Consider the following 12,796-nt stretch of genomic DNA (forward strand, 5'->3'; position numbering starts at 1 on the left):
TAGGGTGCCTCCATATGCCAGGGAAAGAACTGACTGTGGTGGAGGAAGGCCAGGTCACTCTGAGAGGTGGATGGACTCAGCTGGTGAAGTCAAGGAATTGTTCTGGCTGGGTTCCTCTTAGATGATTAAATTTTTTCCTTGGCTCAGATTTACGGGCTGCAGAATGGCTCTCCTCTCCCTGGCTGAGAACATTGTTCCATGGAGAAGAGGGATAGAAATAGGAACCTTCCCACTATACCAGAAAGCCCCTTGCAGAGGTGACTCCCTTACGGGAATGTTCAGGAACCATAAAGTGCAGTTAAGGAGATTTCTTCTCTAACTGGAGTGGTCTGGGATTGGGAAGAGTCTGGCTTTAGGTTCTTATGCAAGTGGAGTTGACTCTTGGCTCTACCACTCACCTATTGTCCTTGAGCAGATGATACTCCCCTGGAGCCAGTGTTTTTTTTACCATGTAAACTGCAGATAGTAATAACTACCTGGTTTGAGTAAAGATATTTGGCATTAAAGATCAGACATATTGGGGCGACTTCTCAGTCATTAAGCGTCTGCCTTTTTGGCTCAGGGCGTGATCCAAGAGTTCTTGGATCAAGCCCCACATCGGGCTCCCTGCTCTGCTGGGAGCCTGCTTCTTCCTCTCCCACTCCCCTTGCTTGTGTTCCCTCTCTCACTGGCTGTCTCTCTCTCTGTCAAATAAATAAATAAAATCTTTAAAGAAAAAAAAAGATCAGACATATTGCATGGCATGGAACAGATAGTTAAGAGTGATGACTTCTATTATTATCATTAGTAGTAGTATTATGAAAGCTTATTCCTTCAAGTTTCAAATTATATCAGCTTAGTATGGTAAATTGAATGAAATCATTGTACATTCTTCTCTTTTTTTAAGAAATAAAGAAAGAAAAAAAATCTACAAGTCTTTAATTCTCAAAGTAAGATCAATTGCCAAGGCTGGAACAGAATGAACCTACCTTCCCAAACCATTAAGATCCATGGCTGGTCGTGTAGTAGCATCATTGCCTAGCAGGATTAATGACAATTTTTGTTAAATAACTGGCACATTGCCTGGCATGAAGGAGGCACTCAAGAATGGTGGCTATTATTATAATTACAACAAAAGCTTACCTCTTCAAGTGACAAATTATATCAATTTTTAGGGAAGTTGGATAAAATGCATTGTATGCTCCTGTACCTTTAATAAAATAAACTGAGCATAATATAAAACCTTTCTTGAGGATATATTGACACCATCATAAAAATATCACTTAATGTATTGGGCACTAAACTGCCTTCTCTCAGGGCCTGTAAGATGTGTACGGGCAGTCACATCAAACTAGATGTATCATGCTATCTTTCTTTTTGAGGTCTAATATCTATATAATTTTATGGTTGTTCTGTTTAATCTTTTCACATTAAGTTGTTAACAGTCACTTCTTGCTCATGTCAACGTAACTGTCTTTTGCAAAACCCACCCACTCCTACGTTAATTTGGTACCCAGTGAAATAAACAACAAAACAACAACAAAACCCAAGCTTTGCCAAATGCTATAGGAACAAAGAGCCTATAGGCACTGAATGCAAAGCTCTAAATATTGGTCAATAACCATAAAAAGGGTTTTTGGACATCTACACAATTAATCTGTACTGATGAGAACAGAAACAGGGCTTGCCACAATTATGTGTAAACACAGGGCAAATAGATACCGAGTGAGCATTTACAAATAATGGTCAGGAACTTCATGGTTCTTCTGCAACAACATGGTTCTTCAGCTTCAACTAGCTCATGCTCAGGGCAACAGCGGAAAGCAGCCAAGCAGGTGAGAGCTGTGTGTGAGTGCAGAGCCTATGGACATTGAGTGAGAACTCAGTCGTGGTCATGGTGGCAGCAATAAATTGTCATGACACCTATGCCACTTACCTTGAGGCGAGTTTCTTGGTCTCTTCTCCTCGGCTTTGTCTGATTTAAGGGAGGTCTGCAGGCAAGGGGACACCTGATGAGTGGATGTTCTTGTAGTTTCTTTGACGAGGCACAGCTGTGGTGAAGATCCAAGTCCACTGTGGGACGAGCCCAGCGATCCAGGCTGCCATCTTATGAGGGGTGTGTCCCTGGATAATTGGGCTCTGAGGACACAAGTAGAAAGTGTTTTCATTTCTAGGCAGGTATGTAATCGGTCCCTGAAGATGGTGGTGAGAGATCAGTCAGCTGTCAAATGTTCAGATCAAAGCCAAAGATCCCAGAGGACCTTCAAGGCCCTTGGGCACCCCTCAGCCCTGGGCCAGTTGTCTTCAGCACACCTTTAAGCTGTAGTCAAACACACTTAAGCCATCAGTGCCTAACTCCTCTTCAATCCCAATAGGTGCCTCCAGGTAAAATGATAATGTATGGATAGATTTTAACCTCCAGTTAAAATGATAATGTATGGATAGACTCCTCAGGGAGTCCAAAGACTGAGCAGAAACCACTGGTTAAAGATGCTTTGTTACTTCTTGTCATTACTTTGCCTTGTAGTAAAGATGGGAAGCACTTGTTTCTTTTGCCTCATAAGTTCAGATGTCTTTACATGCCAAAATGCTATTAAGAAATACTTTCTTCTTTCTCTGTAGGAAGATAGAGATTCTAGATTCCTTCAGGTAATGAGGCAGGAAGGGGGGAGCTTATTGAGAAACTTTATTCCTATTTGTCATGCATGTTGACCATTAAATGTCTAGAATTGCCTTGTGGCATTTATTTTTTTCCTCTGTAGTCCTACCTGGTGTGAGGTAATGTTAGATCATATGTAGTCATTAGATCATGTATAGATCATATTAAGAAAATCATATTGACTTGGCCTCTTTGTATGTCTAGAAAATAGCAACGTTAAACTAAAATAGCTGTAAGATGCCTTCTATTCTCATTCTTTTATTTTATTAAAATGGTTAGGGTTGAAGGAGGTGATATAGAAGAACAAAGAACAGATGAAAGATATTTTGTGGCAATAGGATTTATTTGGAGATTAGTTGGAAGACAATGTTGATGATTTTATATTGTATTTTTGTGAGAAAGGCCAGCCTGACCTGCTGATAAACTTTTTTCAAAGAAGCGATTTTCAGGGAGTCCATCTTTCAGTCACATATGAAATGGGAGTGGTTTTCTTGTGATCCTTGTTTTCTCCCCATATTTTAGAGCTCATGCTTTCATGAGGAATTTTATTCCTTTTTTTGCTTCATTCCCTCTCTCCAGTAGGCATGCTTATTCACATCTGTGACAGTCCCTATTCGGTTTTAGAAATAGAAGCCTCTGGATTAAGAAGATGTGGTCCATATATACAATGGAATATTACTCAGCCATCAGAAAGAATGATTATACAACATTTGAAGCAACATGGATGGGACTGAAGGAGATTATGCTAAGTGAGATAAGTCAAGCAGAGAAAGACAATTATCATATGGTTTCACTCATTTATGGAACATAAGAAATAGGAAGATTGGTAGAAAAAGGAAGGGAAGAATGAAGGGGGGTAAACAGAAGGGGGAATGAACCATGAGAGACTGTGGACTCTGGGAAACAAACTGAGGGCTTCAGAGGGGAGAGGGGTGGGGGATTGGGATAGGCTGGTGATAGGTATTAAGGAGGGCACGTATTGCATGGTGCACTGGGTGTTATATGCAAACAATGAATCATCGAACATTACATCAAAAACTAAGGATATACTGTATGGTGACTAACATAATAAAAAATTATTATTAAAAAAAGAAATAGAAGCTTCTCTTGGTATTTTAAGCAGAAAGGATTTTCAAACAGGAATTAGATGTTAAAAAATAATATTCAAAGTTCTGGAAGAGAAAGTCTCTACCAGAAAGGTGGAGACTAAGAAGTCACACACTTGAATTGTAGACATAAAACAAATTCCATGGAGGCTGTGATCTATGGGTCAGGAAATTGCTGCCTGGGGCTGCCACAACTGCCTGTCAACACCCACAAAATGCTGGGTTCTGGAATGTTGCTGTGGAACCCCTGGCTTTTTTATTGTGTCCTCCCACAGGAAACAGCAGAGCACAAAAATAGAACTGTCTCACTCCGCCTTCCAATACCACATAAGGCATCTAATTGGACAAAATTTGCATTTAGACCCTAGCATTTTAGACCCTTCCTTTAAGGAAGTGTCAGGAAAATCAATGTATCCATCATATCAACAGACTAAACAATAAAAATCACATGATCATATCAATAGATGGAGAAAAAGCGTTTGACAAAAATCCAACGCTCATTTATGATAAAAATTCTCAGTAAAGTAAGAATAGAGGGTAACTTCCTTAACTTGATAAAGACTATCTACAAAAAACCTAGAGCAACATCACACTTAATGTGAGAAACTTAAAGCCTTCCCACTAAGATCAGGCACAAGGCAACATCCTTTCATCACTCCTTTTTAACATCAAACTGGAAGTCCTTGCTCATGCAATATGGTAAGAAAAGGAAATAAAAGGTACACAGATTGGAAGGAAGAAAAAAACACCCCTGAAACTAATGATTATAGCAAGCTTGTAGGATGTTAGGTTAATATAAAATTTCAATTGTCTTCTTATATACCAAAAATGAACGAGTGGATTTTGAAATTCAAAACATAATACTGTTTACATTTGCGCCCCTCAAAATGAAATACTTATGCATAAATCTAACAAAATATGTACAAGGTCTATACGAGCAAAACTACAAAACTCTGATGAATGAAATCAAAGAACAAGTAAATGGAGAGATATTCCATATTCAGGGATAGGAAAACTCAATATCCTCAAGATGTCTGTTCTTCCCAAACTGATCTTTCGATTTGGTGCAATCCCAACCAAAATGTCAGCAAATTATTTTATTAATATTGATGAACTCATTCTATTGTTTAAATGGAGAGGCAGAAGCCCCAAAATAGTCAGTGTAATTTGAAGGAGAAGAACAAAGTTGAAGGATTGATGCTATCTGACTTCAAGACTCATTATAAAGCTACAGTAATCAAGATGGTATGGTATTGGTGAAAGAATAGACAGATGAATGGAATAGAATAGGGAGCCCAGAAACAGATCCCCATAAACATATTTAACTGATCTTTGACAAAGGAGCAAAGGCAAAACAAAGAAACTGTGGAAACAGTGATTTTTTGTTTGTTTTCTAGCTGACTGGGAGAGTTGAAGGGATCCTTATTAGCTGACGCCATTCCCATCATAACATCCAAGTGCTCTGAATATTCCCAACCTTCCATGAATAAGGCTCAAAGGTAAGGAATGGGTCTCTAATAGTGGAATTTCATCCATCACTGAAAGAAAGTATTTTTTTTCTTGGTGGTAGGAAGGCTCTTCAGATCTTAACATGTACACGATCTTTTACCAATTTTTTTTTTAGCTTTGTGGTTTTGAATATCCAATAGAGGTTAAAACCTTTACTTTTCAATTTATTACTGCTCAGGAATGTCATCTATTCTTGTGTAATTTTATAATTGAGGCTATCAACTGGGTTGTCCCCTCTTAGGGTCTTACTTTCCTCCATTGTGATGAAACACAACTGTGAGTGCACATAATGGAATGTGCAAAGGAGGTATGTTTGTACTGGTTGCATCATTCTGTGCTGGAGAAGCTCTGTGGGGTAAGCACCCATGGCCCAGGCCAGGGCTGCTGCCATCCAAGAACTAGAAGAGAGCCCACCAGACACTCTCATCTGATACTGCTTTTAAGAATGAGTCCTGGAGGAGCAGTTCCCAAAGGGCAAGAAAGAAGCTGTCACTTGAGCACTGCAGCACTGTCCTCTATTGAAAGTGCTGTCATTCTGCATACAGAAATGTCAAAGCCCTCTAGTGGGAATTCAGGCACCCATTCCACACTGCATACTGGGATCCCTTACATAAAAGAGTAAAATCCTTCACTTCCTGTTCCACTAAACATCTCTATTGTGATCAAATCCATAGACAAGCATTACAGACCATTTTTTATCACTTTAAGAGCAAATGCAGGGAGCTATTTCTCTTTGCTGAGCACTGAGAGAATATTATAAATGGTTAAAAGGAAGACTGTGTGTTCTGAGAGCCTTTTTTTTTTCTTCTGAGAGAAAGTGATTCCTGAGAACCACCTCCTCCTCACTATCCCTTAAGGGAAGATGGGGGTCAGGGAGGAGACATCGCATCAGTGCTCTTAGTCAGGCTGGCTGAGTCACGGATTGCGCTCTCCTTTGCTAATGTAGCCAGGGGAAGAATGCCAAAGAAGGAATGCTCTTTAATTTAAATGAACTGGAGGATATTTACAGAATAGAAATCAATCTTTTTTGAAAATAAAAAATGATCTGACCAAGGATCGTCTCTTGATCAATGATTGGCTAGACTAGAGTCTAGTGACACGGCTTTCAGGCAGGGATGACCTCAGGATCATCCTTTTTGGATCAACTTCCTCCTCCTGCTGCCTCCTTTTTACCTAAGGTCCAGTGTGACTTATGTTCTCATGGGAACTTACTAATGGCCTTGCTTAAGGCTGTTATTTGCCATTTTAACAAAGTCCTGAACAAAGGCCTTATCTTAGGGTATCTAGCAGCTTGACAGATAGTGAGAAATCCTCATTTGGCAATATTGTATAGACCTCTATGACACAAGCCTCTGTAATTAATTGCTGCCAAAACAATAGTAAAACATGGACTATATTAATCAATGAACATAAATAATATGAGCTCAACGAGCATGATGAATGTTCACAGATCTGGCTATATGTGTAGAAACATGTTGTTGAAGATGTCTAAAACTCATTGAAACCATGGTCCAAAAACCCAGGAAAGGTTAACATTTCCTCGTGGTTAAAAGATTAAAGACAAAACCAGGCATATATCTTAGTCTGGTTTAGGCTGCTATAACAGAATACCATAGACTGGGAGGCTTATAAACAATAGAAATTTATTTCTCACTGTTCTGGAGGCTGGGAAATCCAAGATCCAGGCACTGGCAGATTTGGTGTCCAGTGAAAGCCCGCTTGCTAGTTCAGAGATGGCTGTTTTCACATGGCAGAAGGCGGGAGGGAACTCTCTTTCACATGGTCAGTAATCCCATTCATGAGAGCTCAACCCTCATGATCTTATCCCCTCCAATACCTCCAAACACTAACACACTGGGGATTAGGTTTCAACATGAGTTTTTTTTTTTTAAGATTTTATTTATTTGACAGAGAGAGCGAGAGAGAGCACAAGCAGGAGAGCAGCAGACAGAGGGAGAGGGAAAAGCAGACTCTCCCCTGAGCAGGGACCCCTATGTGGGGCTCGATCCCAGAACCCTGGGATCATGACCTGAGCCAAAGGCAGACGCTTAACCAACTGAGCCACCCAGGTGCCCCCAACATATGAATTTTAGAGTCTACAGCAGCATAAATCTACTGAAAGATAAGAACAAAACCAGTTGGGTGGCCTTAGGTTTTGTCCAGTGTCCCAGTGTAACTATTAGTACTACCCCTTTTACTCTCAAAAGGATACCAGTATGGAAAATGTCTTAGTCCATTTGGGCAGCTGTCACAAATTACACAGACTGGGTAGCTTTTAATCAACAGTAATCTATTTCTCACATTTTTGGAGTCTGGAAGTCTAAGATCAAGGTACCACACAGGGCCAGTGGGGACTCATTTCCTGGGTAGCAGATGGCTGTCTTTTTGCTGTGTCCTCATACAGTGGAAGGGGCTAGGGATCTTTTTGGAGTGTCTAATCCCATTCATGTGGGCTCCACCCTCATGACTTAAGTATCGTCTTCCGAAGTCCCCACCTACTAATATCATCATATTGGAATAGGATTTCAACATATGAATGGGGGGCATTTCAGACCATAGCTGATAATAAATTCTATTGTTGCCTAGTACATTCAGCATCAGTCTAGGGCATTTGATCAGTCGTCATAAACTCTGAAGGTGACATCATTAGATGAGGTCTAGTACTACAGAAGATAGGAAAGATTGACTACACTAGAGCTGGAGGGAGGAACGCAGACCTCATAAGAAGAAAAAGTTGCTGATAACCCTTTCTTTAGTCCTATGCAGTGGAATCCACTACACCTCTGACATCTGAACTAAATGTGTCATATATGAGAGGTATGTGAGATGTTTGAACGTGAGTGTATGATTTGTTAGGATACATACATACACATTCATTATTCAGCCCGTACTAAGTGCAATTTCTTGACTGTTGGGAAGAGAGATATGAATAAAGAAAAGAATTCTGCTCTCAGAGAATACTAGGTCTACTTCAGCATGTATTAATAGGTCCTCCTCAGTGTCGTAGAAATTTTCACAAGTCGTAATCACAGGAACACCCGACTCTCCAAATCATTTCCCATAAGGGACTCTATCATATATTTAGAAAAGGTCTTGGGATGCCTGGGTGGCTCAGTCGGTTAAGCATCTGCCTTTGACTCAGGTCATGATCCCATTCTTCTCCCTCTCCTCCCCGCTGGTGTGCTCTCTGTCATTATCTCTGTCTCTCTCTCTCTCTCAAATGAATAAATAAAATCTTAAAAAAAAGAGAAAAGAAAAGGTCTTGAACCTCTGATATATTTATAAAAGCAAAAGAACATCCAGATGAAATGGAAAAGTTTCAGGCAATCATCTAGAACTTTCCGTGCCACAGAACTTTCAATTTTCTATATTGATGTAAATGTTTTGTATTGACCTGGATGATCCCATAGCCACTAGCCACATGTAGTTATTGAACACTTGACATTGGCTAGGGCAACTGAGAAACTAATTTTAAATATTATTAAATTTAAATATAAATTGCCACATGGCTTGTGGGTACTGTTTTGGACAAACTGGATTCTAGAAATTTTTTGCTGTTCAACCAAAATAGTCAAAGTTTGGGGCTGATTTTTTGTTCTTTTTGTTTGGATGTTTTGGCACTGTGGGGATATACCGTATGTCCTAAATGAAAGTGCGTAAATCACAGGAAATGACAATTCCATAATGCCCATATTCAGAGGGAGAAATGTATTTATTCACTCAATGAAGAAATTTATTGAGCATTGCTGTGTGCCGGGCATAGTGATAGGATGTGATGTGTGTGGACTTACCCCTGAGAGATCATGGGGCCTTAGGATAATTAGTTAATCAGTACTGGTCATGGGTGTCATTTAGTGCCTGTATTGGAATTTTTTTTCCTACTGTCTTTCTTCCCTTTCACAGACACCAAATGTGATGTGTCAGAAGCTTCTAGGTGCTTACATCTTAAAGTACACGGAGGTCAGGCAATATCTCTGGATTGTAAAAAGAGGACTCTGATGTCCTGATGTGGCTGAGAATATACAGTGTTTAATTTCCTGTCCCCTAGAGAAAAATATTGAGAAGTCCATATGAGAGAGATTAAGAGGTATTTCTCATGTGGATGAACTTGCTGGTGAGGTATAATTTACAGAAATAAGTAAAAAAAAAATCAAGAAATTGACAGGGCTTCCATCTTTTTCTTTTCTAATATCTGTACTTTGGGAGAAGATGTAGTGATATTCCTGGCCCAGCCGTTTGTCCTCTGAAGCCATCAAACATTGAAGACACGATTAGGTAGGATTATTCACATTATCTTTATGTTTCTGGTCAGTCACAGTTTCTGGTTATTCTTTTAAATGAAGAGGTGGTTGTTGTTGTTGTTATTGTTGTTTTCTTTTCTCTTTTTAACAGTATAACCCAACTATTTCTCCAGCTTCTAGGGTCATTCTTTTTTTTTTTTTTAAAGATTTTATTTATTTATTCGACAGGATAGAGACAGCCAGCGAGAGAGGGAACACAAGCAGGGGAAGTGGGAGAGGAAGAAGCAGGCTCACAGAGGAGGAGCCTGATGTGGGGCTTGATCCCGTAATGCCAGGATCACGCCCTGAGCCAAAGGCAGACGCCTAACCACTGTGCCACCCAGGCGCCTCTCTAGGGTCATTCTTTTATTTAATATTTAAATGAAAATGATTTAAACTCCCATTCTATACAATAGCAAGTTCTGGTTTTAACACACCTTTCTTCTTTAGGGAAACTTCAGTTTTTTCATTTTTCTGTGAACTGTGCTCATGTTCTTTAAAAGAATTGGAAAAGGGGGGAAAGGCAATCATATCAAATTCAAATCCACCCAAAATGGAAGATTTTGTTAATTGTTTTTTTTTTAAATGGGCCCATTTTATGTATGCTTTTTTGAACCTTAATGTTTTCACTTGACAATACTTACTAGAAGTTCTTCCAAGTCATCTGAAAAACATCTAATTAATTATTTTTAGTGGCTGGATAATATTCAATGGAAGAGATTCTCAAAGTCTCTCTATTCATGATGTCCTTACTGGCTCGGTGATCCCCCCACCCCCACAGCATCCATAGGCCAAAAGAAATGCTTAGCCCTTGTGTTTATTGAATAGTTAGGGCCACACAGCTTCAAGTATTAATGTCTGAACAACGTAGTAGCCATTTGAAATAATAATACATGTAAATTGGAAGAAAATCTAGCATTTTAATTTGAATTAAACAGCCACAGTTACTTACTAACGGTATGCATGCACCTGTTGGATATGGCAAAGCTTTTCAAACACTAGATGCAGGTCAGAGACCATTATGTCCCTTGCCTGGTTCGCACTGATTTTTTTGGTGTGATACTTGCTGTATATCACAGAAGCTGCCAGCTTCTTAAAATAAGACATTCGCAAAAGGAAGGAAGCATGATCGAGTATCGAAGCTATTAACTGTCACAAGCTAGTTGTTCATGCCTCATCCAGTGGATGTCAAATATTAGGTTTTCCTAGAAAATTGTAAGTACCTTATCATGTCCCTGTGAGTTTGCTACAGTGTCCTGGGGCCCCTCAGGGGACAGCTGGGGAAACATGGGCCTGTGGTATGCATGTTTAAAATATTTTTAACTCTTCGAAAGATAATTAAATGCTTATAGCAAAAATAATAGCAATGTGCTATGGACTTAGATGTATGTAGAATTAAAACATGACAAGAGCACAAAAAGGAAAACCAGAGTTGGGTAATGGAAGTATGTTTTTGTGAAGGCTTTATGTTATATGGGCAAAGGTGTGTTATTTGCAGATGGACCGTGATACGTTAAACACATATATTGTAAATCTTAGAAAAACCAATAAAATACAACAATAGTAGAGATAAAATGGAATAATAATGGTCAATCAAAAAAATAGGAAAAAAAAAGAACAAGGCTCAGATAATACAAATAGCAAGGTAGTAGGTTAAAAACCCAACAATAACAGTAATAACATAAACAATAAACCATTAAAGAACTCTAATTAAAAGACAGATTGTCAGGCTGCATATAAAGTTACCTTAAAAGCAAAATACTGAAAAGAGATATACTATGCAAATTTTAATCACCCTAAAGTTGAATGTCAGACAAAGATGTCAGAACAGAGACTATTACCAGGGATAAAAAGAAGCATTGCTATCACGATAACAAGATTTAATCGGTAAAGGAAACATAACCATTCCATCTGTTTATTCCCAATGAGAGCTTGAAAATATAGGAAGCCATACCTGACAGAACTGGAAGGAAAAATAGGCAAATGAACACACTCCTCTTAGTAGTAGGAAGAAGTACACAAAAAATAAGCAGGGCTAGAAAAGACCAGAACAACACCACCAGCAACACTCCACCACCACCAGCACAATATACATGCTCTACGAATGTGCACATAACCAACAGGAGAGACCGTGTGCTAGATCATAAAACAGTTCTCAATGAAATAAAAATCACATAGCTTATACTCTTTTGCATCTTAAAATGATTGAAACGATAAAGAATGAGTTCTATGACCACAATGGAGTTAAATCACAAATCCATACTAGAAAGATTTCTGAAACATTGCCAAATACTGGAAATAATAATACACTTTTAAATAACCCATGGGTCAAAGACAGTATCATAGGGAAGTTGGAAAATATTTTGAATGTAAGGAAAATGAAAAAATATACCATAGTTTGTAAGAAAGAGCTAAAGAGCTGCTTCCTGGGAAATTCATAGGCTTCAATGCTAATGTTAGAAAAGAAAGCAGTTCTAAAATCAATGAACTAAGCTTCCATCTGAAGAAGATAGAGAAGGAAGAACAAATTAAGCCCAAAGTAAATAAAAGGAAGGAAATTATAAAGATAAGAGCAGAGACTGGTATAACAGCAAATGAACAAATGATAGTCAGTGAACTGCAAGCTGGTTCTTTTTAAAGATATATCAAGTTGGTAAAGCTCTAGTGAATCTGATCAATAAGAAAAGTCACTAATTACCAAAATCAGGAATGTTAGAGTGTCATTACTAATGATACCCAGTATTAAAAAGATATTAAGTAATGTTATCATGACCAAATTCATGTCAGTAAATAAAACATGCAAATTAAAATACATGCCTTTAAAGATACAAGCTACCAAACTGACAAAACTAACAATGCTCTATCAGCCAAGAAAATTAAATACAGAACTAAAATTTTTTCCACAAAGAGAAATCAAGATTCAGATGGCTTCTTTGGCGAATTCAACCAAACATTTAAGGAAAATATAATACCAATCTTCTACAAACTGATTTTATGAGTCCAAGTCATTTTCAGGGCAGAATTACCCTGACACTAGCATCAAAGTCATTACAGGAATAGCATCCTACAGACCAAGCATATACTTAAATGGGTGCATTTAATTGCATATAAATTATATTGCAATAAAGTTGATTAAAATTTTAAAAAATAAAATAGTATGTCAGGTGGTGATAGAGTTCACTGCAGAAAAATAAATTAGGGCTGAGAGGTTCAGAATGCTAGGTGCGGTGAGGGTTTACTTTTAAGTTGACCAGGGAAGGCCT

The sequence above is a fragment of the Ursus americanus genome, chromosome 24, assembly GCF_024610735.1.
Source record: "Ursus americanus isolate L20-20 chromosome 24, mUrsAme1.1.p, whole genome shotgun sequence".
NCBI lineage: Eukaryota > Metazoa > Chordata > Mammalia > Carnivora > Ursidae > Ursus > Ursus americanus.